The sequence below is a fragment of the Ambystoma mexicanum genome, chromosome 8 (assembly GCF_040938575.1).
Source record: "Ambystoma mexicanum isolate Mex_15411 chromosome 8, UKY_AmexF1_1, whole genome shotgun sequence".
In the NCBI taxonomy this organism is placed as follows: domain Eukaryota; kingdom Metazoa; phylum Chordata; class Amphibia; order Caudata; family Ambystomatidae; genus Ambystoma; species Ambystoma mexicanum.
Genome location: NC_090929.1, coordinates 1,297,368,010 through 1,297,382,742, shown reverse-complemented (window position 1 = coordinate 1,297,382,742; position 14,733 = coordinate 1,297,368,010).

Here is a 14,733-nt window from a genome sequence, read left to right as displayed (position 1 = left end):
CCAGAAAAAGCATTTCGGTCAGCTCAATTGCTACCTTATGCAGTTGAAATTCAGATTAAAGAGGAAGTCACCATCCCAGAAAGGACCCGACAATTCTCCCTGGAAGTGAAAGTTAAAAGAGGACAAAAATTGAAAAACCCTGATGCTTATATTCATCTAAATGCTTCCCTCCAACAGCAAGGGTTAGGGGTAAACCCAACACCATTAGTCAACATAGAACATGACACCATTCCAATAGAGGTGGATAACAGCGACTTAAAGAGTATTACTCTAGCCGCAGGCACCATTATTGGGATGGCGGTTGATGACCAACATTTCTCCATTGATTTAGGAAATTAACTGTTAGGACCAATCCCCATGGACTGTTTTGACAGTGACAGTGATGACAATACAACACCAGACAGGATCTTTACCCGGCATGGGGGGCACTTCCTGGTGTACGCTTCTTGCCCTTATGGTAAGGAAGATGTGACTTGTGACTTCAGAGATGTCCATGAGGGCTGCCTTTCCCACATGAAGCCTCTGGTCCAAATCAGCACTCTGACCAGGGACTTCTCCACCCAGCTGGAGGAGGCCGCTGAGATAGCAAAACCAGAAGTCTTTCCAGGCTTCAGGCAGATGGTGGAAGAGAGAGTCAACCTAGCTGATGCCTGCGTGACTCTGGAACAGAAGCAAAAGTTGAGACAAGTTTTCTTGGATTTCCAAGATCTCTTTGCGGTAGACTCATATGACTGTGGTCGCACCGACATCCACACAACAACAATTCCCACGGACCCTGGAATGACTCCAGTGTTTGTGAAGCAATATCGCTTGCCTCTCGCATCCATGGAGTCCCTTACTGAAATAATTAAGAACCTTGAGTCCCGGGGAATAACCCGTCCAGTCCACAGCACCTTCAATAATCCGGTGCTGGGAATATTGAAGCCAAATGGCCAGTGGAGACTCTGCGCCGACCTTAGGGAGCTCAACAAATGGGTCCATTCTTCCCGATGGCCTCTGCCCTACATTGACCAAGGGCTGGCCCAGATTCAGGGGTCACAGGTATTCACTGCAATAGACCTAACCAATGGATACTGGACTGTGCCTGTCAGTAGGGAGGACCAATACAAATTGGCTTTTACCTTTGGGGGCCAGCAGTACACATGGACCCGGACTCCCTTCGGATACCTCAACTCTGGCAATGAGTTCAACATTTTCCTACACAAGGCCATGCCCGACCTGGGTGCGAGGGGTAACCTGGCTTATGTAAATGATGTCCTCATCAAAAGTTCAACTGTGGAGGAACATATAGTGGAGATCCGTTATGTTCTGACCCAGTTGAGGGCCGCCGGAGCAAAACTTTCCTTTCAGAAAGCACAGTGGTGTAGAACCCGTGTTAATTTCTTGGGGCATGAGATTATTCCTCAGGGTCTTTGTCCCCAGGAAAAGAAAGTGGAAGCACTTCAGAAACTGAAAGACCCCACAACTCTGCGGGAACTAAGGAGCCTCCTTGCAGTGACTAATTACAGCAGAAAGTTAATTGCGGGCTATCACCAGACCCCTGATTCATCTCTTGAAGGGGGGATCAAGTGGGAATGGGGTCCAGAACAATCCGAGGCAGTAAGACAGCTCAAAAGAAGCCTCTCACAAGCGCCCTGCCTAGCTTACCCTGTCAGAAACAAGGAGTTTTTCTTGGAGACAGGGTTCTCTAATACGTGCTTGACGGCAGTATTATACCAAAAGCATGACAAGGTCAATAAAGTAATATCCTATGCAAGCAAAACGTTATCCTCTGTGGAGGAAAAATTCAACGATTGTGAGAAGGCACTCCTGGCAACGGTGTGGGCATTGAAGAACTACCGCCCGTTTATCCAGGGGGAACACATCATAGTGGAGACTCCACACCAGCCTCTGCAATATCTCCAAAGTGACAGAATCTGGGCCCGAAATGTGAGTAATTCCCGAATAACTTCCTGGATTCTGTCAATGCAAGGCTTTCTTGTGGAGGTCAGATATGGCCAAAACAAGAAGAGTCCCCTCGCGCAAGGTCTGGCTGACTTGCATGATTGTGCCAGAGATAACTGTCTCGAGGACGAAAGTCTAAAAATCAAGGACAACATGGAGGCATACCTAAATTCCCCACACAAAGTCTTTGAAGAAGACAAGTGTGAGGGAATGCCCACTGTCTATGTGGATGGATGCTCTTATCATGTTGACAACAACGGGGAAAAAGAACTTGTGGCCGGCGTAGGGAATGCATGGGTGAATGAGTCCCCAGAACCCTCCGCTGGATCCAAAATTGGTCCCCGAAGTAGTAAAGTGGCAGAATTGATGGCTGTGCATCAAGCCATCCTCACTGCTGTCCAACACCAACTCCACAAACTGGTCATAATCACAGATTCAGATTATGTACGGAACGGGTTCGTGGAGCACCTGGTTAATTGGAAAACCAGAGGCATGTTATGTGCTAAAAACAAACCCATGAAACATGAGAAGTTAATTCAAAACATTGATGATCTGGTCACCTCGAATGGGATGACCATCTACTGGAAGAAGATCAAGGGTCATTTCAAAGTAGAGGGACCAGACCTGGAAATGACTTAGCTGATCAGCTGGCCAAAACCGGGGCCATCCAAGGGGATCTAATAGAGATTGAGTCCCTGTTGGGGGAAATCAAAGTCACTGCTATCACTAGGTCCCAGACAAATGCTCACAATGATCTTTGAACAGCACAGTGGAGTAAGGAGTCCCCAGATGCTGATTTGATTACGGCTCAGAAGGGGGATCCAATAATTGGTAAGTTTTACCAACACTTTGAGGACTGATGGATACCGACTACATTGGGAAAGAGGACCTTAGAGTGTTGATGAAATGTCCAAAAATGTTCCGGATCCAAGACGGTTTGTTGGTAAGGAAATCCCAAGCTGGCCATGATCAGTGGGTGGTCCCTACCTCATTCCGAAGCCTGATGTTAAGTCACGCCCATGATGCGGCCACCGCCGGTCATAGGGGGTTTCATACAACACTTGTGATCTTAAGAGAGGTTGCATACTGGCCACACATGGGGCAGGACCTCGACCAATACTTGAAGGGGTGTCTTGTGTGTGCACAATTTCAGACAACATCCCTCAAACACCGGGCGCCTCTCCAAAGAGGGGGATGACACTGCCATGGTCAGATTTGCAAATCGACTTCATAGGCCCCGCGATTCGCTCCTCTAGGGGAAACAAGTACATGTTGACGGTCACATGCTTGTTTACCAAGTGGGTGGAATGTCTCCCGGCCCCAAACTGCAAGGCAGAAACAGCAGCTGCCCTGATGATCAACCACATCTTTTCGCGTTTTGGTGTACCCCAAAGGATTGAGTCAGACAGAGGTAGCCACTTCACCTGCGAAGTAACGACTAAGATGTGGGAGATACTGGGGGTTAAAAGGAAGCTACATATTGCTTACCGGCCAGCCTCTTCTGGTGCAGTAGAGAGATACAACAGAACCATAGTGAGCATCTTAAAGAAGTTTGAGGCAGATTCTGGGCCAAGTTGGGATATCCGATTACCTCTGGTCCTAATGGCCATCAGATCTACCCCTTCATCTGCAACTAAAATGTCAACGTTTGAGCTGATGACTGGACGCAAGATGGTGCTTCCCCAACATTTGCTCTACAGGACCCAAGAGCAGACATTGATAAATGCCTCCACTCCACAACTCATGAGTATGTGGTGAATTTAAGGAAACACCTTCAACATGCTTTTGCCTATGCTCAGCGGAATCTAGAAAGATCAGCTGATAGCATGAAGACTCATTACGATTTGAAAACCACCATGAAAGAGTACAATGTGGGAGACCAGATTTATCTATACAATTTCCAAAGAAACCAGGCCAAACAGCGAAAATGTTTGCCTACATGGAAGGGACCTTTTGAGATTATAGACAAGATCTCCCCAGTTGCCTACAAGATCTGCATCCCCAAAGGTAGTTTGGCCGAAGGGGAAGACAAGCGGGTCCATATAAATCAGTTAAAGTGTTGCCATCCCAGGCACACTCTGCAGCAACTGGAGGAGTCCTCTGCAATGCCAGAGGGGGCCGCTGCAGAGTAATTCAGTTCCAGCCCTAAAATATCCCACATATAGTCTCTAAAATATTATGATTCTTGAATGAAAATGTCTTCTGATTATATCTTGTTTTTTAAAAAAAATAAGAATGTAAATGTCTATTGATTTATAAAATGTATATGCCGCCCCACTATATTAATAGTGGGGGAGAAATGTCTACGAATAGGTATTGCTGCTTTGCTTTGTCATCCTAGGAGAAAGAAAACCTGGAGACTGACCACAGAAGACGACCTGGGGACTGGGAGCAAAGATCCGAGGGGCCCGGAGTACCGCCCAATACTCCAATCAGGACCGGGGAAGAGAACCGATCGATCCACCCTGATGGAGGAAAAGATGCTGAACTTTGTCATCTGCGTAATTGGAAGAAGGTGATGCGGACATCCCAGCGCGTGGATCAAAACATCCTTTGCACCCGACTCCCCCTCGACTCGATATCAAAGCGCAGTCGGGCGGAGAGGCTTGTTGGGTGTCTTGACCCACGTTCAAGTTATTATGCTGCAACATTTGGTGCTGTGGGCTTAGGAAATCCAAGATGGCGCAAAAAAAAAGCCCACAATTGCGCCAGAATCCAGGAGAACCGCGCAGTTTTGCGCACACCAAAATGGTCCCCTGACCTGCCACCCACCAGTGCAAAGAAAGATGGTTCTGTTCAAAATCCGTTTTTATTAATGTCAAAAATTGCTAAGATCATGGGCCCGAAACCACCAAACAAAAATCCAACTATGGTTGAGTGTTTTACTTTACTCTACTGCAGATCCACATTAATGCCATGTCAAGCAAGGATCATATACTATCAAGTAAAATCCTTTCTTTTTGAAATGTATTAATTCAAGACAGCTGTCAAAAATAGGTGCAGTACCGGCATTGGACACTGACCGGCGCAGGTGCTCTACAAATCCTGACAGGAGAGCTGTCTTGCAGAACTGGGCAGTGAACAGAAGGGGGCCTTATGCAATTAAAAGTTCAAAAGACTTGCTTTTCCTGAGAACCATTAACACCTCAGAGACACACACAACAGCCCAGGATATCACATGGCCCTGTTGATTGAGAGGGAGGAGTTTCTCCTGCAGCCTGCAGGACACAACACAATAGACCCTTTCAATTGAATAGAAATGCAGATTAGGGTGTAGCTGGCAACAGCTGCCCTGCCAAGAAGGAGAGGCATGTGATCTCTGACTCACCAAGCTTCTGGGGGCGGGCCGACTGGACTGTGGATTCATATTGCAGCAAATATATGTTTCGGTTAAATGCTTCTAAAATCTTGTATTAAGCTCACAGAAATGTACAATTTGGGGGTCCTCAATATGGAAAATGCCCTCACGATCTGAGACCAAACTCCACTTTGTGCGTTGTTCTGGGACCGAACCCTGCTATTTATTAATATTGCAGACACTGTGTTTAGGATAGAGACATAGTAATTTCCAGTAATATGCTCAGGGAAGGGGTGCAGGTCTGTGTAAATTTTGAGGAAAAACCAATATGGCGAAAGTCACTAAAAAGCACAAAATGTTGCCATTTTTGAACCCAGGCTCTGAGGGGGATCAGATTTGGGCGAGAGTGTATCTTAAATTAATCTGTGAAATGTGTATGTAATTTCAACGACGTGTGTATCTGGGAAACCTGTTAGTTATGAAAAATGCATTTTCTAAGTAAATGCAAAGGGCAGTGTTCTTTCTGTATGCCATAAAATGAATGCCTGATGACACTCCATCCCTTCCCCCAATCAAGGGAGAGAGGAGAGCTTGGCCAATGATAAGTTGTGAGGGGCAGGCTTAGTTGTGCCCACGCACACACCCACTTGCAGAACACATAAAAAGAGACTGCTTGGACAGGCAAGACATTCATTTTCTGTTTTCTTGCAGAGCATTTTGCCGGACCACACAACATCTAGAAGGTACATCCAGAACTTAGATTCCAGATAGACTACAGAACTTAAAGCAAAGGCCTAACCCACAAGCTCAGAACTCTTCTCAGCAGGCCTTCAGAATCCAGCAATCCAACCAAACTATTCTACACCCTATTCTACACCCGGGTGAGCTGTTTGATTCTGGCTAAAATCATATCCAGACCCAGGAAGCAGAGCTGTATCCAGAACCGGTAGCAGACCCAGAAAGCCGTGCTGTATCCAGAGAGACCAGAACCAGAGAGACCCAGACCAGACCGCTGTGAAGTGCAGAGCAGAGCTGACCCAGAGAGCTGTGACTTCAGAACCACCCGCCGGAGTCCAGTCCAAACCTGCTGACCACACCCTTACTGCCTATTTCAAATTCATAGTGTGAGTACTCAGCCAGAACTGTGCAAAACCAACCTCTTAGTTTAAAATAATCTAATTCAAACTATTTTAACCTATTTAAAACTGCATCACAAGAAATCGTGTGTCCATTCTGCAAAACTGTCATCTGTCATTCTGAGCTTTACTTTTATTTTGAGAATCTACCTCCATTAAATCGTCCGTATCTTTTGAACCGTGTGCTAGGAACGTGGTTTAACTTTCATCTTAAAGCTAAGATTCTAAGCTTTCCAACAAGCCTAAAACCGACTTGCTACTCCTTATAGTCCCTCCGTAATCGCAATCGACGCACTCAGAAAAAAGTGCCGTGAATTGACAGTTTGCTTCATTTCAACCACGTGTAAAAATATCTGTCTTTTGCTTCCATTACCGAATCCCGTTTTCAACATGATAACCATTCCTGAATCATTGGTAGGGCTGACCTGAACTGATTTAAAGTATCTCTCACTCACCCTGAACCTCTAAAGGGAATTAAAAGCATTTTCAGCATATTTTTCACTTCATTGCCACCACATTTAAAAGGATCTTGCCTGCTTTAAAATCATACCTGTTCTCCTCTAAGCTCGCTGGGGGGAACTGGAAATTTGTATTGCATTTTGTATTTCTGAGAATTGTGTGCTCTCCTTCCATCTCCTTACCTTGCATAGGGGGGGAGGGAATTGTCAAAGAAAAAGTGATATATTATCTCTTGTGAAACCCTATCAGTTATTTCTGTACTGCATTCTTTCCATCATTGTTTTTCCTTGAAACCATAAAAGCATTCTCAGTTAGCGTATCCTCCCTATACTAACTTTTAAGTAATTAAATCAGTGTGCTAGTGTAACATCATCTATTGTGAATCAACATTATATTCATAAGTGTGCTATCAATTATTAATTTATTCATCAAAGTGTGATATATATATCTTGTTTACTTTCTCAATAAACCTTTTAAATTGCAAAACAAACCTACTTCTTGGCTCAGTGAGATCAGGGGGATTCATAGAGAGGGGTGTTATACAAGGGTTTATCATCCAGGGTATAACCTGCTATAAAAATATATAAATAAGGGCTTCCATTGAGCAATCCCAGACAAGGCACTGACTTAGTGGGAGTGCTTGATAGGAGTCACTTAACACTTACTACGAACTACCCCTGCCCTGGGTGCAAGTTATTCCCCCACGGCCGCAACTAGCACAAAAGTCCCATGCAGGGATTTTGCAGGTGGCAGCCACGAAAATGGTACTGTGTGGATTGTCCAATGAGTTGCTTAGGATGTGCGACAATAGGAAGAGGGACTCCTGCTTCACTCGGGCCCAGCCGTTGACATATTTGGGGACTCGCATGTGCCATATTTGACGCTCCTCACCATGTTGGACTATGGAAATGGGACTGTAGTGATTGCCCTATCATGTTGTAGAGGAGGTGCCAAGTACCCCCACTCCAACTGCCCCGCCTACATTACCTGAAATGTATGAACCCAAGTATGTGACGTATAGTGAACAGTTAAACCAGCAAAGAGAAGAGCGTGGACTCTGTGCAGTACTGATAAGAATACTTATACCTAAGAGACTATGGGAGGTACTCATTGAGGAAACCATACATGCATCCAAGACAATATGATGGCCATTTGAATGAGATTCCTGAAGAAACAAAGAAACTAAATGACAGATGAATGATGACATCATACAAAGTTGAATTGACACCCATATAGAAAGATAACCGGACCAGAGAGGCAGAAGATTTATAAAGAACACAGAAGTACCAAGGATAAGTGACATCTTGGGATCAAGATGAAGAGACTTATGCCACAGACTTGATGAAGATACTTAGTTAGTTTAAACGTGTACAGATGCAATGAAATGCAAGCAGAAAAGCAATCATGGAGCTAGCCACATGCTTTTAAATAGATTAGACTGTGGCAAGTGCCAACAATATACAACTATATACCTCTATAGATACATATGGACAAGTAAAAGATGAATGTTTCCACTACGTATATAAGAAGTACTGAATGAAGCAAGAAGGCTTCATTTTAGTGTCACAGTTGAGAAAAGCAATTGAATTAAACAGAATAAAAGTTCAGCTAAGGCATTCACTGAGCCAAAAAAGCCAAGGTCTTATCAAACTGGAATTGGCTGACATTAGATACAATTAACGTGAAAGAACAGAAGCTCCTGTTCAGAGAGGTGAAGCCAAAACAAAAGATGTCAGAGGACTATTGTAAATAAAATCCAATACACAAAAAGGCTCAAATTCAGGGTGTCCAGTCACGTGATAGAAGGAAGTTGGACGGACAAGATGATCACACCTATGCACGGAAGCCGGCTAGTGCCCATACTCCTTAAGAATTCTCAGAGAACAGTACAAACTCAAGGCCAACTTCAAAGCACTAATTGACACTGGACCATTGAGGTGATGATGGATGATATTTTAATTGGTGGCAAGCTGGTGCAAAGACAAGCTTACCCGCACCTGGTTGTTCAGTCTGCGTGCTGCTAACGTAGGTAGGAAAAGTACTGACGGGGGTTAGAAGCCAACCAATTGTAGGGTACCACGTAGTTGGAGGTCCTATGTGTGTGTAGCCAATGTGACATCATACATTTAGTGACGTTCATAGGGCCATTTTGAATGGAGGGCTTAGTTGCCCCACCTGATGTTAACTATCCAATTACCTCTCTCTGTTACTCCATACAGATATAGAACCTATGCTTAGTTATTCACTTAGAACCAATCCCACCTCCCGATAGATTTTTGTAGTTTGCCACATAGGATGACGTTGGTGATGACGCAGGTCAAAATGTCGATGATGACCAGTTATGGGTATAAGAACCCCGTTTTTTTATGAAGTAGGTAGAGTCAGAGTATCAAGCGATTGCTGATGTCGTTGTACTCCCTGTTTTAGATACTTGATATTAAAACAGATGAACTTTTGTCAAACTATTTGTGTTGTCTTGATTATTGATGTATGAATACAATCTGCATCCCCATCTATCTCCAGGGTACCACTACTCATCAACCAGAGCCTCCAGTTCAATGTGCTGCTCAGGGTGTGTTTCAGAGGAACGCGCACCAATGGGAAGAAGGACTCCTCCTCCGGCTTTACTGAGGCGTGGCCCTGGTGGTACTTGGAGAAAGGCACATGCCACAATCTGCGTTTGTGAGCATGCTGGCCAATAGAAATGGGACTATGCCATTTGGCCAACGAGGTGGTCAGGGTGTACGTTACAGAAAAGAGCACCAATAGGTAGAACAAGTCCTCCTGATTCACTGGGGCGCCTCCCTATCGCTAATTGCGGGAAGGCACGTGCCACATTTTTCCCTTCTCACCATGTTGGCCAATGGAATGGGGACTACAGCCTTTTGCCAATCAAGTGCTCTTGGTGTGCATCACAGGAAAGGGAGGCATTCACTTTTGATGAACTTTGTGTACAGCGGCTGGCAAGCATGGTGTGGGTGATTACTTTGTAGAAGATCTGTGCGTGTAGGCCCTCCACGAAGACTTGTCTAGCAATTTAGGTTCAGAGGGAGTGGACGTTTTGAGCAGTGGGATGGAATTGTGCTGTTTCGGCGGACTGCTTCTAGAACGTTGACACGTGGCCTCTTCGGCAACAGTACATGTGATTGTGCATTTTGGAGGCTTCTTTTTGGGTTCCATGCCTTGTTCCCGTGTGTTCAGTCAACTGAAGTTTTTGATGAAAGAAGTGCAGCACATTTTTCCTACTGCCAAGGTGCTTTTCTCATATATACTGCCGAGAATCGCCAGGCATTATTCCAATGCTTCCTGTCCGCAGCCAGAGGTTGGAAGGGGTCTTCTTGAGTGCTGCTTGGATGTACTCCTGTGAGAATGAAAACATTGGTTCCCGATACATACACCTTTTCAAGGGAAAATGCATGTCTTTGTCAGCCAGTGGAATGAAATGTCCGTGCACAATCTACAGACAGCACTGAAGACCCTACTGTACGATTGTGAGCTGCAGTTCAAAACACACATTCACGTATGAAAACCGCAAAGAAAACCGCAAAGAAAATGTTGCTAGGGAAGCAAAAAAATAACACAAACAAACAACGGTTCTTTTAAGACCCACCACACCCAACCATGTGCACTCCCCTGGTACAAACTTATTCCCCCATTCTCGCGCACGTGCAGCACGAAAAGTCTGCAAATATTGCAATAGTTGCAGGGTGGCACATGGTACATACGACCCTTTTGCAGATGACGGCGAAAGCATCTTGCAGCACTCTGCTAGACACCAGGACCAGAAAGGACATTTTTAAAGAAGAGAGAAACAGAAAACGAAGAACTAGCAAAGAATCATCAGCAGAGAGCTGAAACTATAGAACACCTTTAAAAAAATAAATAAAAAAAACACACAGTCAATGGAATTAATTGCTTGAAAGTCAAACCAATTTGCAAAAGTTGAATGCACCTTTAAAAGTGTTTATGAAGAAAATATATTGGTCAATGGAATTAATTGATTGAAAGTTAAACCAATTTGGAAAAGTTGAATACATCTTTAAAAGTGTTTATGAAGGAAATTTATTGGGATTTGCTCTCCTGAAGGACCATTGCAAAAAGCAATGGGGAAACACGTGTCGAGAGTGAGTGGGATTGAAAACCAATCAAGAGAGTGAGTGGGATTTAAAACCAATCAAACAGATACTATAATTTGAGAACCTTTTTTAAATTGTTAAAGTGTGGAGTGAACACTTGGAAAATGAAATTATACATGTGATGATAACATGTGGAACCAAAACTAAAAAGCATTACAGAACAGCAGCAATGTATTGAAGATCTTTTTCTTTAAATTGTTATCTGAATTTGATTTTGAATACTCACCACAACAAAATTAACCTTGAAGGTTGGCGCATTTGAGTAAAACGTTATACCTCACATCAATTTACTTTTTAACTTTTGCAGATGACGCCCATAAATATGGGCCTGCAGAAGTAACGGGATTGGGAAATCAAGTTTGTGGGTGTGGTGTGTACGGCCCAATGGAGCTACACTGTGTATTTGTTCACAAAAATGCAGAGGGTGCCGTTGTAGGTGTGTGTTTTACGAGGCAGAGCATGCAGATTTCAGGGTATGCCAACAAAAATTCAATGAAAGCGAATGCAAAACACTGCTACTCATTTACCAATCTATGATGTACATGTGTACTGCTATGGACTAGGTACAATGAAGTGCCTGATTTTGGTTTGTGTGTGTGATACGCAAACATGCCAACCTTACTGTTGGTCCTTGTGCAGGGAACATTGCACAGCATGTTACAGGAGTTCCAGTGCTGTTTGCGATGAAGGAGGCACTAACCAAGTTCATGCGTTTCTTTCCGATCTCTTGTATAACTTTCTATCGCAGTATGCAGCTAACAATGTCACAGTATCCTTTTCTATTTGGCCTGTCAATGGAAACAGCGCGGTACATAGCAAAGAAGTGTATTTCTGCATTTCATTGTCATGTGCCATGGCATACTTTGCCCATGCCATTATGACGTTTCTCAGCACAAATACTTTTTCCTACTTACAACGTTCAACTCACTGTGCCAGCTATCTCGATTTCTGCACATCCCATCTACATTGCCTTGGTGCCTTTCTTGCAGTTTCTGATATGTTCTTGCAGTAAGTGTTGCACTTTGACTGTCTTCAAAACGCTCCGAAACACGTAAAGAAACTTGTTTGTACAGCGCACTCTTTTCTAACCGACTGCACTACAGTGTTCTCCACAATCCACACCTCCCGCCCTGCATGTATGCATTGGCAATTCCGTTGTTCATCTGGGAAAGGTAGTTTCTTTGTTTCCCTTTTTTCGTTCCCCAGTGAAGCTTTATGTATTATCGTGTTCTTATACTCCACACAGAAGGAAAGCCAGGAAAAGTCTGCTACGGAAGGGGCAGCACCTGCCTAGATATTATAGGTGGCGTGCCGGGAGGCGGAATTATTGGGTAGCCATCACCTATACAGGCGGTTCGCATTGTAATGCTCCTGTAACGACCTTTGCAATGCACTTCCACGTACCTTCCCTGTGCACAGTATCGCATTGCACTACATGTACAATACAATTCCGTTTGTCAGGTAAGGGTCTATAATGCATCATATGCTTTGGAAAGGCTGTTTTACAGCTCCGCTGCCCTACAGGAGTGCCCCTCTTGTTGCCCGCAGCGGATGTGGCAAATTCTGAACATGACAGTACCCAACCTCATTCTTTGAAAGGCGGGGTAGCCAGCCCACTGCTTATTTGCCCTTCAATTTCAGTTGTCGTCACATACAGTATAAACACTTTATGGTACACCATTACTGTTATCGGTACCATTCGCAGATATACATACATTGTGGAATACAAGAATGTTCACCACAACGCCAACCGCAGCTTCTTTACCTATGCCTTGAAGCCATTTATTCTGTGCAACCCATGCAAATACAGTGCTTTTCCAACCACCAATAAGATTGTTTGTGCTCTGTGTATTCTGCTGTTTCCTTACTTGCCTTTAGATGCACTAGTATGTCTGTGCGGAAGGTGCACCAGCTTTGCAATTTTGCAGCCTTATTACAAACTGTCCCACTTGCAGTTACATATTTTCTTCAACTGTCGAACCGCAGGTGACCTGTTCTTTCATGAGATTGTCACATTGAATGGCATGTGCACTTACAAATGGAGAGACACAAGAGTGGGTAATTAAGTGCATACTGTAGACAGGTGCATGTGAATGCAGATAGTTTATGATGGCACACACTACGTGAATAAATATAAGAACACTTATAAGAATGAGATTTGTGATGGCATCTTTGATGTCATGGGTGTTAGTCCTAGCAGTGCACACTGGTGGCACAAGTTATGGTTGCTTAGCTTACCATACTGTCGATTTTTTTTCTTCTCTTTTTCTTCCCTGTAACAACATTTTTCCATTGAATTTCATATGTTTTTGCTAGTGCAACTTAACGTCCCTTTAACAAGGTTTTGTGTTAGTGTATAAATTAATGTAATTTTTAATATACATACCAATGTATGTCTTTTTTACATAAGTGACCCTGCATCAAATTAATAAACGCTGCTATTCCAATCATTTAATTCGAGTTAACATGAGGCAACAGTCTCTAAAAAAACAAGTTGACAAAAAAAGATATTATTGTAATATCAGTTGACATATAGCTGAATTTACCAAAGTTTCTATTCATGAGAGTTTCTCCAAATGGTTAATTAATTCAAAGAACAATTTATTTCATGATATCTAAGACAGAAATTGCACAAACTCGCTGCTGTTGGCCTAGCTGCGAAGAATAATTAGTTATTTATTGTATTTAGTTATGTTAGCATTTATACAAGCGCACAAAGCCCGTGGGCATTTAGGCACCAGTCAAAGTGCGGATGGATGGCATAAATATGCATTTAGATTAGTTGAACAGGTGAGTTTTGAGTTTCCTCAACAGTTGGAGGGAGGGTTCATCACACAGGGGATGGGGGTGGTTGTTCCAGTGGGTGACAGCGCAAAGTTTGAAGCTGGATCCCCCTGCTCTTTTGCAGTTGAATCTTGCTATGATGACGCAGGCTGTGAGAGGATCGTAGGGCCCTTGTGGGAGCATGTCTGTTGAGCCTCTGCGCAAGGTATGAAGGTGCATTATTTACCAGACATCGGTCGGTTATTGAGAAAATCTTACATTTGATTCTTTCTCTGACAGGGAGCCAGCGAACAGATCTTCTGGCTTCAGAGATGTGGTCGTGCTTTCCCAGGTCCAGCTGGGCATGATATGATAGGATATGGCATTTATAACACGCCTATACAAAGTGTTTCAAGAGAGTGTTGTTTTTTATTACTTGTATATATATATATACAGTTTGCAGCAGTCAGTTGAGAATTCCCCTACCAAAATTGTTTTAATCTCCCCCATCTATATCTCAGGTTCACATAGCATCTTTGTGTTCTCCTTTTTTTTGTACTACTGTTTCTGTATTTTCTGAAAGTAGTGTTCTTATATTTATTCACCTAGTGTGTGCCATCATAAGCTATCTGCATTCACATGCACCTGTCTACGGTATGCACTTAATTACCCACGCTTGTGTCTCTCCATTTGTAAGTGCACATGCCATTCAATGTGACAATCTCATGAAAGAACGTAGGAAAGGGATTTACATCTTTATCTTTGTTTGACGTTAGTGTGTTTATAACAAAAATAATAGTATGAGTCAAATAACAGTGGCATAGGATCCACAACATTTTCTTTTAGATGCATGTTTCTGTAGCATGTGAGGAAAAGACATGTCTGTCCAACAAAACATAAGTGGAAAAAAGGTGTCTATAGGGGCTCATTAAGAGTTTGGTGGTAGGTCAGCAGTAAATCTGCAGAATTACTGCCAACATCATTTACCGTTACTGAC